This window comes from Athene noctua, chromosome 19 (assembly GCF_965140245.1).
Source record: "Athene noctua chromosome 19, bAthNoc1.hap1.1, whole genome shotgun sequence".
Lineage (NCBI taxonomy): Eukaryota > Metazoa > Chordata > Aves > Strigiformes > Strigidae > Athene > Athene noctua.
The window spans coordinates 12702874-12717864 of NC_134055.1; the positions used below are offsets into that span (position 1 = coordinate 12702874).

At 52.0% G+C, this 14991-nt stretch overlaps 1 protein-coding gene across 2 annotated transcripts in view; it reads left to right on the forward strand.

Annotated features, from left to right (window-relative positions):
• HIP1 (huntingtin interacting protein 1) overlaps positions 1 to 14991 on the forward strand; it is a 52357-nt gene that overhangs the window by 595 nt on the left and 36771 nt on the right. The gene's annotated exons all lie outside the window — the stretch shown is intronic.

Sequence of the window (14991 nt, forward strand, 5' to 3'; positions counted from 1 at the left end):
CCTCGGGCCATTCCCGAGGCTCAGGCTTTGCCCTGGGGGCGGAGCCTGGCGGGCAGCACGCTGGGGACCCCGGAGCATGGTGGCACCCGGCGGGCTGGGCCCAGCACTGGGCTGCCCAGCCCGGGCCCCTCCTGCCAGCAGCTGTCCCAGCAGCTGGGGCTGCCGGCCGAGGGCGGGGGGGTCAGCTCTGGCCTTGGCCGTGGGGCGGGGCACAAGCCCAGCTCCAGCCAGGGGCCACTTACCGGCTGGTGAGGGTTGCTGAGGGTTGCTGGAGAGCTGAGCATCACGGCCAGGCCAGTGCCCCCTCCACCCCTGGGCTCCATCTTGTGTCCCCTCCTCAGAGCCACCCTCAGGGCATGACAGCCTCAGCCTCCACATGTGGTGCGGCTCCGTGGTGAGCGGGGTCCGTCACCCCCTTGGGTGCTCCCCCACCAGAGACCTCCCATGCCATTTGGGGACACTTGGCATGGGCAGGACACAGGACAGGGACTGCCCTTGTGGGTGGCTCGTGGGAAGAGTCACCAATTCGTTGAAAAACAGACGTAGTTTGCTCCTCAGCAACATCCAGAGTGTCTGTATGGGGCCTTTCTGCCCTTCACCTGTGTTTTAAGTGATGGCTTGATGTCCTGCACAGAGGGGAAGGTGGTGGCAGAGCTGGCAGGTCAGCAGGGGTGTTTTGGGGGAAAAAGGTGGTGATATGGGGAAAGGACATGCTTGGAAGCAGCTGGGGAGATGCCTGGATGAGCCACAGGGAGGGTGAAGAGGGATGGATGGCCGTAGGAGGAGTTGGGGACAGCTTGCCCCTGCTCTGTGTCCAGGGATGGAAAATAAAAGTAAAGCATCGCTGTCCTGACCTGCAGTGGGAGAGGAAGGGAAACTGAGGCAGGAGAGGGGCAGAGATGGTGGCCAGCAGGATCAGCTGCTCTGAGAGCGGTGCAGGGTGGGAGCAGGACCTGGATGAGACCAGAGTGGGAACAGCACATGGTTGATGGCTCGGTAATGAAAATAAAGACCAAGGGTCTTTTTTGCAGAAAGAAAAACCACAGGATTTAAGGTTGGATGAGAGATTATGCACAGGGAGTCTTCTTACCTTCATTGCTCAAGTTACCTCCAAAATCAATTATTTATAGCACTAAAGGTGGAACCGGGGCTAGTCTGCCCATGCAATCGCCTGCCTGCTCCTTTGTTTCAGCAAATGACCCCATGAGATTCTGGGAGCTCCCATGTGCTCCCCAAGAGCTGCTGCTCCCCCGGGAAGAGCAGACCCAGAGCGGGCATCAGGCTCGGCCAGAGGAGCAGCACCCAGCACTGCATCGGCAGCACTGCAAGCCCTCACACCCCCTGCCACATCTGTGCTAACTGGATTTAATGTTCCTGGTCCGATTTGCAGACAAATGTTTAATGTTCCTGGTCCGATTTGCAGCAGGTGTTTTTAGAAGCTCAGTCCCTGCCTGGCTTTTTGTTCTGTGTGTTCAGCTCTGTGCAATTTCTCTTCTCACTTTCCTTTTTTTTTGCATCATTCTCTCTCTCCAGTTTAGGGAACTTGCCAGGCACCCCTCAGATCTTCCACACATTGGCCATCCAGTTTTTGTCAAACTTCTTCTTTCTGCGGTTTTTTAACAGAAACTTTGTGGGTTTGGGTTAGGGGGTTTTTTTATTGAAAGTGACTTTTCTTAAGAAAAGTTTAATCCGTTAAATGGTATTTAAAATGAAAATTCTACTCGCGTTTCTGTGTGTGCAGGTTCATTCCCTCCTCACCGCCAAACCTGCTTGTCTCATGACCGCAGCGCAATCACCAGTAAGACTGTTCTGAGCTAAAAGAGCCTGAGCAGGCAGAAAGTGTGTCAAAATGGGCTTTTGGTGATCCTGAATAACACCTGCTTGGGTTTGGCACCATCGGATTTATGTGATCTGAGACTCAGTTTGGATAAAAGAGCACCCTATAACGCTCTGGTGGTGGTGCGGCATCTGAGTATTGTGCAGATCTGGTGGTGGAAGTGGGAAGCTCTTGTGGTGGTGGAATGTTCTGGTGGTTGGATGCTCTTATGGTGGTGGGACATTTTGGTAGTGGGACACTCACATGGTGGTGGCAGATTCTGGTAGTGTTCTTCATGGTGATCATCACATTGCACAACAGCTCTGCCCTGACCACGTGTATCTGTTGGCTTGGGGACAAACAGGAATAAATTTCCCAGTGGCCTCTTTTCTTCTCCCATGGTTGGTCAGGTGTCTCAGTTTTCCTGGCAATGCAAATGTGAGAAACCTGAGGACATGCTGAAACACAGTGTCCCCGACATTGTGCTGCTGCGCACGTCCTTGCTGCCTGCTGGGCAAGAGCTGCTCAGTGAGAACTATGGAGATCGGGCTGTCTTGGTTTAGACACACGCCCAGGGGCTCCCCTTTTCTTTTGCCATCAACACTGATAGATTTCATAGGAAGTTGAGCAACAGGGACACCAAATCCTGCAGTTCTGCTGTCCTGCAGATGCACAGCTGTATGGGGTGCATCACTGCCATGGAGGGGACGGGTGTTGCAATGACTGTCTCCCTTTGCTGGTGTTTCATGTGCTGTGATTCACCACTGGTTATTTTCTCAACCTCAGTAGGATCAATCTTTGGACAGAGCAAAGGTCAGCAAGGAAGGAGAAAAAACACCAAAAGTAAAAATTCTGCCATTTGTTGAGGTAAATATTTGTATTTTACATGATGAGCCTGATGTTTGGATCCCCTGCAAGTTCTGGTTGTATTGAGGAGCATGTCCTGGTGTCAGAGCTCTGCAGGGAAGGTCTGAAGATCTCCTCATTTAGGTTGATGCATTGAGATCTTCCCTCCTTGGGTCTCCCTCCCCACATCCTCACTGCAGCAGTCCTCAGTGGATGTCATTGTGCCATGATGGTGCCAAGGAGCAAATCTTGTTCTGCACCGACTCGCTTGGCTGGGCTGGCAAAGACCAACAGCAGTTGGATGAGCCAAGGTCTTGAGGGTGATAGCAGAGTCAGAAGGATGCAGGATCTCTGTGGGGCGCAGAGGACACACATTGGGGTGAAATGCCAGGCTGTGCTGCTTCTTCACTTGTGTTTCAGACTGCAGTGGGGAATTTCCTTTTGTTCCCAGCAGGGATGTGGCCAGTGAGGCCAGACACTGCTTGGCATCGTTGGAGGCAGAATTGCAGACTCACGGAGATGGTGCCATCTGGTCTCTGGAAAGTTGAAGGTGTGGGAAGGTCTCCTGACCCAGTGTGATTCTGCTCAGCTGTTCCTGCACCAGCCCCTTCCCTCCTTTGGGAAACCAAAGACTTGAGAGGGGCAAATGTGCTCAGAAAGCAAAGACAAGGGAAGTGTCCCTGGAGTCCCAACAGGACGTGCACTGAGTTCCAGTCCTTATTCCTGCCCCTGTGGCTTCTGGGCAGAAGGAAAGCAGTATATTGTGATTGTATGTTGTCTTCTGGGCTGCAAAGACAACATAACTCCCCTGTCCTGCGTGTTGCTCTGATGCTCCAGCCATGCTTCATCGTGAGGATGGGCTGCTCGGTCTGGGGGCGGTGCTGGGTCCCAGTGATGAGGACATCCATGCAGCTCCAGTGGAGACAGTGCCAGGGGTTGTGGAGGGGGCAGAAGTTTTGTGCTTGTCCTGCAGAGTTGGTCTCTGCTAGGGCTTTCTGCCAGGAGACGTGGTGTACCAAGGTTATATGCTCGTCAGGGTTCATGTACACTTGTCCACGAGGGACAATACTAAGGATGATCCATCCTGATAGTTGTGAAGGGGTGGGAGAAGACATTTCTTGTTTAAAATTCCTCCAGAAAATCTAAAAAATTTGCACTTTAGCTTATTTAACTGCAGGAGCTGTTTTTTTCTGAGAAAGCAAGTAGCATAGAGAAACGTGGACTACTTGAATTGCCCATGGCCACCATTTTCTCTTCCACATTTGCACTTTGGGTCCTTAGGACTCTGTGTTGCTGCTGGACCAGCAATAAAAGCAACTTGTGACTCAGAAATTACCCTGGAAAGACATATTTGCAGCAGAAAGTGATTGCTGATCTGTCTGCGTCACTATCATAAGAGGTCCCCGATATGTCAGACCTTGCAGCTTGGGGTTTCCCGGTGGGGAGATGCAGCATGCTGAACGCAGCTGATGCACATCTCCTCAGAAAAGTTTTTAAGCTCCTGAGCATCCATGAGGCATCCCACCAGCATCTCGCAGGGGCTAAAAGGCTGTTTTCCCTCCTGCTCTGCTGCTGGAAGAGCCCTCTCAAAAACGAGACATGTAGAGACTGTGTGGTAGAAGGAGAAAACCTGTTGGGCACAAAGTAGTGTCAAATGAAATGGGCTTTGTTTTCTTCCCTCCACCAGTCTTGATTAATAAATTCTTTTGATGTGGGAACCAAAAGTTATCACAGCCAAATGCAGGTTGAAAATAGCTTTGTGCCCATCCTGGTCCCTGAGATAGGCTGTGCCGCCTTTGGGCACCGTTATCACCTGACCACCGCTATTAATGCAATTAATCCCTTTACCCCATCATTTGCATAATTGGGAATATGGCACCGTATCTTCCATCCACAGCAGCCCCATTGGTTTCAGACCAGACCCAGCTTGGTACGACTCGCAGTTGCAGAGGAAATACCATTTTACTGCTGAAAAAAACAATTTTTGTGGTTCGGATGCTGCAGCCGCCGGCAGCTTTGCCAAGAACTTCAGTTCTTACACAGGAAATGAGGCTCCTTTCAAAGCACCAGAGTAGGGCTATATATATAGCCTCTCTGAAAAGATATTTAAAGAAACATATTGACACTAGCAAGAACAGGAAAAAATAGCTCCTGACTGCGGGGAGCGAGGGCTGAAGGCAGCTGAGCCCATCCTGGGGGAGTAGGTGATACAGGGGATTAATTCACAGCTCTTTCATCTCCAGGAAAATGAACTCCTGTGCTTTGTGCTGTGTGAACTCCCATGCTTTTGGTCTCCTGTCTTTTAATCGGAATTAGAGGTGCTTGGGATTGAATACAGCTTCAGCAGCAAAGAAATGAGTCATCTCATCTCTTTTCAGCAAGTCCCTCTTAGGAATTTATTTCCATCCCCAGGGAAAGAAAATAGTTTGTCTTTTGCCAGATTAGGGGCTGCTTTTCTCTTTAGTGAAATCTGGGATGGAGGGGTTTGGGGTTTTTTAAAATATATGCAGAAATAACTGGGTTTTTTAATGTGATGGCCTCCAGAAGCAGCCGAGCCTCAGGAGAATAAATAGGTTTGGTGCTGAAAGTGAGGGGACTTCTGCCTCCAAGTCCAGGGGCTGCTCCAGATGGGAACATGATGTTTTTGGACCACCAAGTGGCAAGGGGGAACCTTGCTCCAAATCATACCAGAGCCTGAGCGGGAAGATGGAGATGCTGGGGCATGTTGCTGCCCCAAAACCCCTTTGCCCCTCTCTGATGGTTTCAAGAGGCTCTTCAAAATCTGATCTTTGAAATACAGATCAGCATGAACGATGTCAGCCAGAGTGGTTGTAATTCAGTGGCTCTGCAGTTAGGAGAGGGCTCCCTGCTGAGGGTATCTTGTGCTAAGGAGTGCAGGGGCTCTCGCCCTCTGAAATTCAGCTTGTTTAACTTCATCTTTGTGCAAAGCTGGGGAGAAGCAGCCAGGCAGGCAGATTATTTTTACCAAATTCCCTGTCAGAGACTGAGTGTGGTCCTCTCTGCCGGCACCGGCAGTGATCCTTGAGCCCAGGGAAAATGGTGGGGAAGGGCAAGTAGGATGTGGGCTCCTGTCACAAGGAGGAGGTGTCTTGTCCCAACTTTGCTCTTCCATGTGAAGAATCCTCTGGACAGATGAAAGTGAAGGGGCTGAAGCTGCAGAAGGGACAGTTTTGGGTGAAGATTGAGAACCACGGATGGGGAGAAGGTGCCCGCGGCAGCTCCCGGTGCATCATCCCATGGGTGCGACACAAGGCCAGGCTGAGTGTCGTCTGCTCTGGCACCGTCCGGCACACTGGCACTGAGGCAGAGCCCCGGCACCCGAACGCTGTGCCCATGCCCATCCCATCGCCCACCTCCAGCTGTGTAACTCATTTGCTGTTGTGGCTGACAAACAAGAAGAGCTGCCCCAGCCTTTGCCCTGATCCTGAGCTCCACAGACACCCGGGTCCTCAGACGTGTATTTCTGACCTGGAAAACTGGATGTGTTCGTAACTCAAAGCAAGCAAGAACAGGGGCAGTCGCTAGAGCCAGATGTTGCTACATCTTTGCCAGCTCGTTCTTATGAAAACCTGACACTTTAAAAAAATACGTTATATTTAAAATGTATTTTAAATGAAGAATATTGATAATTATGTTTAAAAAACCATAATCATCACCCAGCAAACAATGCTGGAGGGCTGGTGAGGATGGCCCAGGGACACCCCGGTGCAGGCAGGAGAAGAGGCTTTGCAGGCAGCCCCATGGCTCAGCCCTGGTAGGCTGGGTGCTGGTGCAGGGTGGCAGATAAATGACTTAAAACCCCTCTGTCCTGAAGGGATTTGGTCCCTCCCTGCTTTCCCCTGAGGCTGACCCATGCTGGGGCAGTGGGGTCGCAGGGCCAGCAACCAGGGGGTCACACAGCAGCACAAGGGCTGGAGGAAGGGCCGTAATCTCTGCCACCAGCTTGGCTGATTTATTTTGCACAGTCACCAAATAAGAAAACTTCCTGGGGACAGACTGTCCCCCGGTGACAGCAGAAACCAGCAGCACAGACGGTATTTTAGTCCGGATGTGCAAGTCCCAGCCTACGGCTGGACTAATTATACATTGTGTGCTGTTCCGGGCTAATTACAGTGGAAGGTAAATGATCCCTGCTCTACATGCAAAAGGTGAAGTTACTTGCCCAAAGGCATATGCAGACATTTAATATTTTATCATGGACTCACAGAACTCCTTGGGTTGGAGGGACCTTCAAAGATCACCCAGTCCAGCCCCCCTGCCCCAGGCAGGGCCACCTTCCACTAGCCCAGGTTGCCCAAAGCCCCATCCAACCTGGCCTTGAGCCCTTGCAGGGAGGGGGCAGCCACAGCTTCTCTGGGCAACCTGTGCCAGGGCCTCCCCACCCTCAGGGTACAACATTTCTTCCCTGTGTCCAGCCTAACCCCATCCTCATTCAGACTAAAACTGTGTCTTAGCACGTGGAGCTTCCTTTTGTAATCGCAGAATTTTGGTCCCTTCTTTGGTGGAACATTTTGGCAGCTTGACAAGTCACACGCCAGTGGAGAGCACACGGTTGATTGTGGTCATGGTTGGTGGTGTGACAGGAGGATGGACTTAGCCTTGCGGCTGCTGTAGGGTGTGACCCTGGCCATGGCTTCCAACATCTTCAGTCCAGCAGAGATGCTCCCAGATGGTCCCAGTCCCCACCGCAGGCTTTGAGGTGGGTGTGTCCATCAGCTGCATCTTGGAGCCCGTGCCCTCCCGCAGGGCTTGGCACACACTTGCTGATCCCCTCTTGCCCAGCCTTTAGCCAGCCGTGCTGGTTTGGTGTTCAGACAAGCAGACATCATTGCATTCTCTGTTCCCACCAACACAAAAAGCATCAGCATGCTGGCTGCGAAAGCTGTGTTACTGAGAAATCAGGTAGCTTCAAAGCTCATTCAGCTTTATGCAGCTCATAGTGAGGTCACCAGGCTTTTTTCATGGCTTTGTCATTGAAACTCAGGTTGTGAGGTTGACTTGAGTTGCCCAGATCTGCCATCCTTTGAGCCCTGAGATAGAGAAGATTCTTGGCTGTTGAGCGAAGTAACAAAATTGCTAAGCATGCTTGCAGATCATATTGCTGAAGCTGTGGTTACTTTATTCCAGGACTTTTGTAATTTTACATGCTATTTTTACCTAGTCTCACTAGTAGCCAGCTTGATGATGGAAATAAATCCCAATTTAACAGCATCAGCCTGTGTCCTTCCTGGGTGGGTTTTTGGTCCTGCTGCCCCTAATATTCCATCAGAGGCTGTTGGCATCTGGGTTTCTGTTCCTTGGGGGTTTCCTGTGGTCTGATGTTCACCACCCGGCTTTCAGCTGTGTTGACCCCTTTGCCAAGTGACCCAGTTCCTGCGTGGGACGGTGCAGCCCCTCGGCCAGCACCGCTGTGCTGCTGGAGCTGGGCTGGCAGCCGAGGCGCTGCCGCCGAGGAGGGCACGTTAAATATTTACCATGCAGAAAAGAGGCAAGTTGCAGCAAACAAAGGGACCCTTTGGGAGAAGAGGCTTCTCTCACCAGGGCCGGACTGGAGACTTGGTATTTATTGTTACCATTTGTCTCTTTTATTCCATGCGAGCAGATCAGCGCTCTCTAGAGAGTGTGTGGCACTGCTTTTTATTTTATTTAGCAGATGCTGGCTGGAAAACAGTGTTTTCCAGTCATTGTGTTCACATGAAAGTGAACAAGAATACAGGGTTTTGTAAGCACAAATGGGCCTGCAAGGTGTTTGTGCCAAGACATAAGGGACACCCAGGAATTTTCCCTCCTCCTCCTCCTGAGAGTCCAGAAAAGAGGTGATGGCGTGAGTGCTGAGACCTCAGCAGTAAACCTCACTGACCTAGTGGTGCATGTCCAGAGATTACAACTCCCACCAAGCAGTGTTCCCCCAGGATTGGGAAGCTGGACACGGGAAGGCTCTGGCTATGGTTGCAATGAGCAATTTGCATCTTCTGCAGAAGAGAGGTGTGGCCCTCAGGTCCCCAACCTACTGCGGGTGAAGGTCACTGCTCATCCAGGTGTGGACTAAATGCAGTTTATGCAGTCCACTGAGTCAAGCACTGATCACCACTTCTGCATCTCAGTGGGCTTGGCAGCAGGTCACACTGGTGCTGGCCCTTACCCTTGCTGGTCCATGGGCATCGTGGTTGTCCCTTTCCTCCCGAGCCACAGTTACTGTATGCACCAACTGTGCCATCCTCAGCTTGCTTCTTGTGGGCCAGCCAGTCCAGCTCTACAACCCTCAGAACTGCTCACAATAAAAGTCCCATGCCACCAATTAGTGGTGTGTGACGATTTTCCAAAGTATTAAGGCAGTTCTGAAGACTTTGACTTCTGTGTTGAAGAAGTCAATGTAGACTAGGAACGGCTCCACCAGGAGACATGATGACTTCTGCGTTGAATAAGTCAATGAAGTCATTGAAGAAGTCTGACCTGGTGAAGACCTTGTGTTTTCCCAGCCAGAAAGGTTTTGTGCACTTCACAGGTGGGAATGAATTGTTCTGACAGAGTCAGCAAGGTTTGCTTCTGTGAAGGTAAACACTTGGCTGGAGAGGGCAAAGGTAGGTATTTCTGAGTTTGCTGAATTTTATGGTCTCATTCTGTTAGCTGGTACTTGCGTGGTCTGTACTGTCCTGCTGGGACATGTGGAGTGGTGTCAGGAAAGGTTTTTAACCATTTTAGCAGCTCAGCTGATGAGCAGGGACTTGCATTTGGTGCAGCTCATTCCTCCCCATGGTCCCAGGGAAGACCCCAGCTCTCCTCACGGTGATACCTGCCACAGATATCCATGGACGTGCCTGTGCCTCCTCCCAAAGCACAGAGCATCTCGTTGCTCCAGTGACCCAGGGTGACGGGTTGGGTGTTACACACAGCATGGCACGAAGCTGGACTTCACCACTCCTCCTTGTGCAGGAGGGGTGAGAGGCAGTGGGATGACTCGGGACACGACACAGCCAGCATTTCAGTAGGTGGAATCCAGCTTGGAGTTTCTGCCGTGCCCCCCAACCCTCCCTCCTTGAAGGCACCTCAAAAGGTGAGGTTAGCTGAGGAGTTGAGGTGAACAAGTCCATCTCCTGGCTTCACTCCTCTCTTGGTGATACACTCCTGGCCTCGACAAGAGGACACGCTCCACTCTTGTTTGTCTTCCTGGCTGTTGCAGTCCTGCTCCAGCTCTTTTTATAGCTCAGAAAGAAGTGCCTTGAGTTTCTGCGTCGTCTGGGAGGCCAAGCACACAGGGAGGAGTCGCAGCTAGAAATAGGGCTGCTCTCTGCTTAAGCATTCCAGTTTTATTATTTTTTTAGCTGAGATGTCCAAGTTTGAAGAGTCCCACAGCTACAAGTGCCAAGCTGGGAACCATGTCCTGCATTTTTTCCACTTGGACTGGGTCTTCTTTCTCCTTTGCCTTATTCCCAGTGCCCTCATACCAGCCGTTGAGCCTCCATGGGATGGCTTTCCCAGGGAATGAGGTCTCTCGCCCCTGCCTGTATTTTCCATAACGCTCAGCCTCCACGCCTTGGCATGGCTGGTTTGGCAGAAGAGGTCCCTGTGTGCTGGGAGTGCTGGACAAAGACACAGGAACTAATAATGTCTGGGGGGTGGGTAAGCAATCAGGTATTTGCTAAAGCTCCTGGGTGGTGAGCAAAGAACTCAGACAAAATGTTCAGTGATTTCGGCCCACTGGGAGAGAAGCGAAGCTTTGTCTGCTGCACGGCTGAGAATACATTGGAGTAAAAAGGAGAGGACAGTTTGTTTAAAAAAACCTGTGGTTACCAGCCTCTTAAAATTAGCTGGGATTTTGGCTGCGGTGCCAAGGCAGGGCAGGGGCGTGCAGGCAGAGCTGCCCTGCCACTGCCCGAGGGCTGGCACAGGCTCGCCTGGGCATCCCAGCAGGTCTGCTCCTCTCTCCCATGAGAGAGGGGTATAATTAACTGTATCACCTCTAGACTTCTCCATTAATCCCTTAATACTCGGATACCATTTTTGGGCTGCAATCCCCCCCTCTGAGAGTTTTTATCACACAGGAACCGTTTTGGGTGCCAGTTGCCTGCTGGCCTCGGCAGTCCCATGTGTGGTCAGGCATCGCCCAGCAGCGCTGCCTCGGCCAGGACAGGCTGATGGGACACCGATCTCTGCTGGGAATGGGAGTTGCCTGACAAAAATCCATCTGAGGTCAAATCTGAACCAATTCTTTCTTCCAATCAGCCATCTCATGGAAATGGCAATTAGCCAGGCTGTCTCCATTATATTGTTTATCATTTTAACCCTTTTTCCTCCCTTTCTGCCACATTCACTGGCTCCGGGAGCAATTTCTCTCTAGTTATCCAGCTTCTCTTCCCATCATCAGGAAAAAGGGATTTTGCACGTTGTGAAAATGCTGAGAACTGCTGATTCCTATCAGAGGGGATGAAGTCTGCCAGCTCCTTTCTTCTGATGCTAAGCAAATTTGGGATCTCTGATCCCAGCACCTCCAAGGGACCTTTCCAGCCTGCGAAGAGAAGCAGCGTGTTTACTGCTTGGTGAAATAACCAGTGACCTGTGAGCAGCATGCAAGGCAATGGCAAGAGCTTATTCTTCTCATCCTAGGTATTTTCATCTTTTCTGGCCCTAAAGGGAGGACCAGTGCTCACCTCCTTCCATGTGACTGCCCCACGTAAGCACTGCAGCACCGCAGCAGCAATGTCTGGGCAGTCCTGGCAGCCTGGGTGCTCCCATACAGGAGCATCTGCTTCTCACCTGCCTTTTTGACTGGTCCTGGTTTTTACTTTCAATATGCTCTTCTCCCAGGTAGCAGCATCGTGAAAATTCTCTCCAGTTCTCACCATGTGGATTTCTGTTTCTCTGTGCCTCACCGGTGAGTGCTTGGGTATGGCACAGGGGACTGGCTGTGGCAGCTGGGCTGTGTTCAGAGATCTCTGGGCTGTTTCTGATAGTATCAGTCAGTAGATTTCTAGCACAATTTTCTTTATTTAGGCAAAAATGTTTAAAAAAAGTCCTGATTCTCCAAATGCTGTTGGAAAATGGAGGTTTTTCTCCACAAAAGCACTGAATGTGGCTCCTGTGGTCCTCGGGCTCAGCCATCCATACACCTTTGCCCAGACAAGTCTGATCATCCCTGTGGCTTTTGTGTCTGAGAGGCTGGCTGTCACTCGCCAGCTTTCACAGGAGCCCTTGTCCCTATGTCACACCGGTCACACAGGAGCTGTTGTCCGTGCGTCACGCTGTCCAGCCCTGTCCCCCTACAGCAGAGCATACCCTTTGCAGGAGGATGCCCTGGGGGTGGTGAGGACCATGGTCCCCTGTGCTGGCCTGGCCTGGCAGTGTCTGACAGCTGATGAATTGCTGAAAATTAATGTAATTGGGTGTGTTTAGTAGGATGTTTGATTTTAAGTACTTGGAAAACTTCAGGGCTCCACTGCACCAGCGGGACCCCTTGTTGCTGTTTCTGGGAGATGGGGATTGAGTTGCTGCACATGGCTCGTTTGCTGACGCAAGTGCTGTATCGCAGATGGGAGGTGACTGATGATTTGGGAAGAGGTGCCTGTTTGCCCTTCGGTTCCAGCTCAGCCGTCAATATGTAGCCAGGAGCACACATTTCATCTCTCGGAGCAGATACCTCATCATTTTGGTGTCCTGCGTGCCCCTCTGCCAGCGGTGCACACCCAGCGTTGGGCAGGCAGAGGCAGTTGGCAGCGGTAGCATCATGCATGCTCTGGATGCTGTGATTTGCTTTCAAGAGCAGAGATTTCCCTCTCAGATTACACCCTCTGATTTCTTGAGGCAACATGGAGGTACTGGGGCTGCCTTTCCCTTTGCTGTATTTAACTCTGGCAGGGGTGCAGAGCCCTGCCTCCCTGTCGTGGACTGGGCTGGGTCTGGGCTGCTGCCTGCAGCTGCGGTGTGCAGGCAGGGCGGCAGCGTGCAGGCAGGGCTCAGTGCAGGGCTTTCCTGCCCACTGTAGCCATGGGGACAAGCACTGAATCTCCCCTGCTGCAGAGGATGCATCATCCTGCTTGCGGGGCCAGGGAAGGCAGGGAGCAGGGTGGTGGGTGCAGCCCCCCTAACCCCCCCAAGCCTGTGTCCCTGTGGGATCCCACGTGGGTGAGCCACGGGGCACCAGTGGCTCCCAGTGTGGGGACATCTCCTCCTGCTGCCAGAGAGGCTCCTGATGGAGCTGCCTCTTGCGGTCTGTGCCCGGTCCAAGCATCTCTCATCCATTTTCCCTGTCCTGCCAGGAGGCACAGGCGTGTTTTCCACACCCAGAGCTGGGTTTTACATTCTCAGTTCTTCTCCAGCCACGGTGCTGGGGCTGGTGGGAGCAGGACAGTGCAACCCTTTCTTCTTGGGCTGGGTAAGCTGAAGGGCGTGCTGGCATGTGCTCCAGCCAGCAGTGTTTGTTTTTGAACAAGGAAAATGAGTGAAAACTAATATTGAGATCTTGGGAAGGGATTTCGCAGCCTTTTGCACGGAATCATGCCTGCAATTCCCCCGTTGATAAACGTCAGACAGGCAGCAATAACACATGAAACACAGTTTCCTTTATACGCTGGGATTTTTTCCACCTCGGGCTCCACCCTGTGTCCCAGCGGAGATTCCTGCTCCGGCTCCGTGTGCTCCCCAGGCGCTTTCCACACCCAGCGAGCAGGCGGCGTGCCAGATGCTCACAGCCCGGCAAAGTCACGGAGCTCCTTGCGGGGAGCATCACCTGCGGTGGGAGGTGTTGAACACTTAAAAGCTGGTAGACTTAAAAGAGCACAAGGAAAGCTTGCTCTCACATTCCAGAATGGGACTGGCTTATTTTTCCACTTATACATCCATCAGAGAATGTCCCTTGTTCCTCCTCTGTCTCATCCTGCTCCCCTTCACAGGGAGCGGACACCCCATCACCGGGCGCTGATCTCCAGCTCAGCTGGCAGTGGCATGTTCAGTGTGCCAGCAGCGCGGAGCGGCCTGGGGGCCAGGGAGGGATACTGGGGACTGGGGCTTGGGGACCATAGTCGTGGCTTAACAAAGCTGGATGCTCGTTTCTGAACTCCGAGGACATCCCAGGGGAGTGCATGCAGACCTCCATCCTGCTCCAGCACCAATGGCCATCTGTCACCCTTGGGATAGGTCATATGTATTAAGTATGTGTAGGCTTAAGTTCTATGTATTTATTAAACCAGTATTTATTAATTATAAGGGTCAAACCTTCCCAGTGGCGGAGGTTTGGATGCCAGGAGTGAGCTATTTCCTTGCTGGGAGAGAGGGGAGCAGATTCAGCCATGGGGTATCATCCTGACACTGGTTTCCCACCACGTGTGAGGGGATGCTGAGCAGAGAATAAAATGTAATTTTTATCTGTCATTTCAGCATCGGTTCATTTGCTCCACCATTTTCCCACTGCAACTGAAATGGGGGCCTTGATCCCACTGGGTCTGGTGAGAGGGAGCTGAGCCCACTGCCCCTTTGCAAGACCACGGGCTGCAAACCCACAGTCCTGTGGAGCCCACGGCACAGCGGGAAGCAGCTCTGCCGGGGATGGGGAGGTGGACAGGGGTCTGGGGGACTGGGCTGGGGGTTGAGAGAGCTGGGAAGTGACCTGCAATGCCAAAGAAAGCGGAAAAACCTCTGGGAGCATGAGGAGGAGGAGGTGGCGTTGCTGCGAGCCGGCCCTGCCTGCTTTGTTCCGACCTCTCCCTGCAACCACGCGGCACTTAAATATGAATATACTCAGAGCACAAAACTTTCCCGGGGCTGTAAATATGTTGCCTATTTCCTATAAATACTTCTGCCGCTGCCTGTTAGCTAGAGTCAGGGTCAGTGTCTGCAGCCCTCTGCATCCCGCCGGCACTGCTTTGCAGACTGCAGGCAGGGTCTGGCAGGGGTCTGGCTGTGGGGAAGGCATTTGCTGTGGCATTTCCCAACCTATTGCATCAGGTGGTTTCATTTCAGATGAGTTTGTTCCTCATTTGTTATGCAGACGTGACAAAGCTACTAACATTTAGGGCTTGTTGTTAGGTGCTGGGGTGTGTGTAGGCATTTGCAAACCTGCTGGGAGCATCCTCTCAGCCTCCTTCTCCCTCGTCTTTTGAGTCTGTGTGGAAATAAAGCTCAGGGGGAGGTGTGAGAAGGTCCTGGCTGGTGGGTGTGTGAGTCTTGGCTGGGCATTGAGCTGAAGCAACATGTGGCATTGCCACCAGGTCTGCGGGTCTCAATTCAAGGGACCAACAGAAGTAGATAATAAAAATGATTCCTCTGAAGGGGCAATTCGAAGATCACTTAAGGCAGAGATTTGGAGACTACTGAAG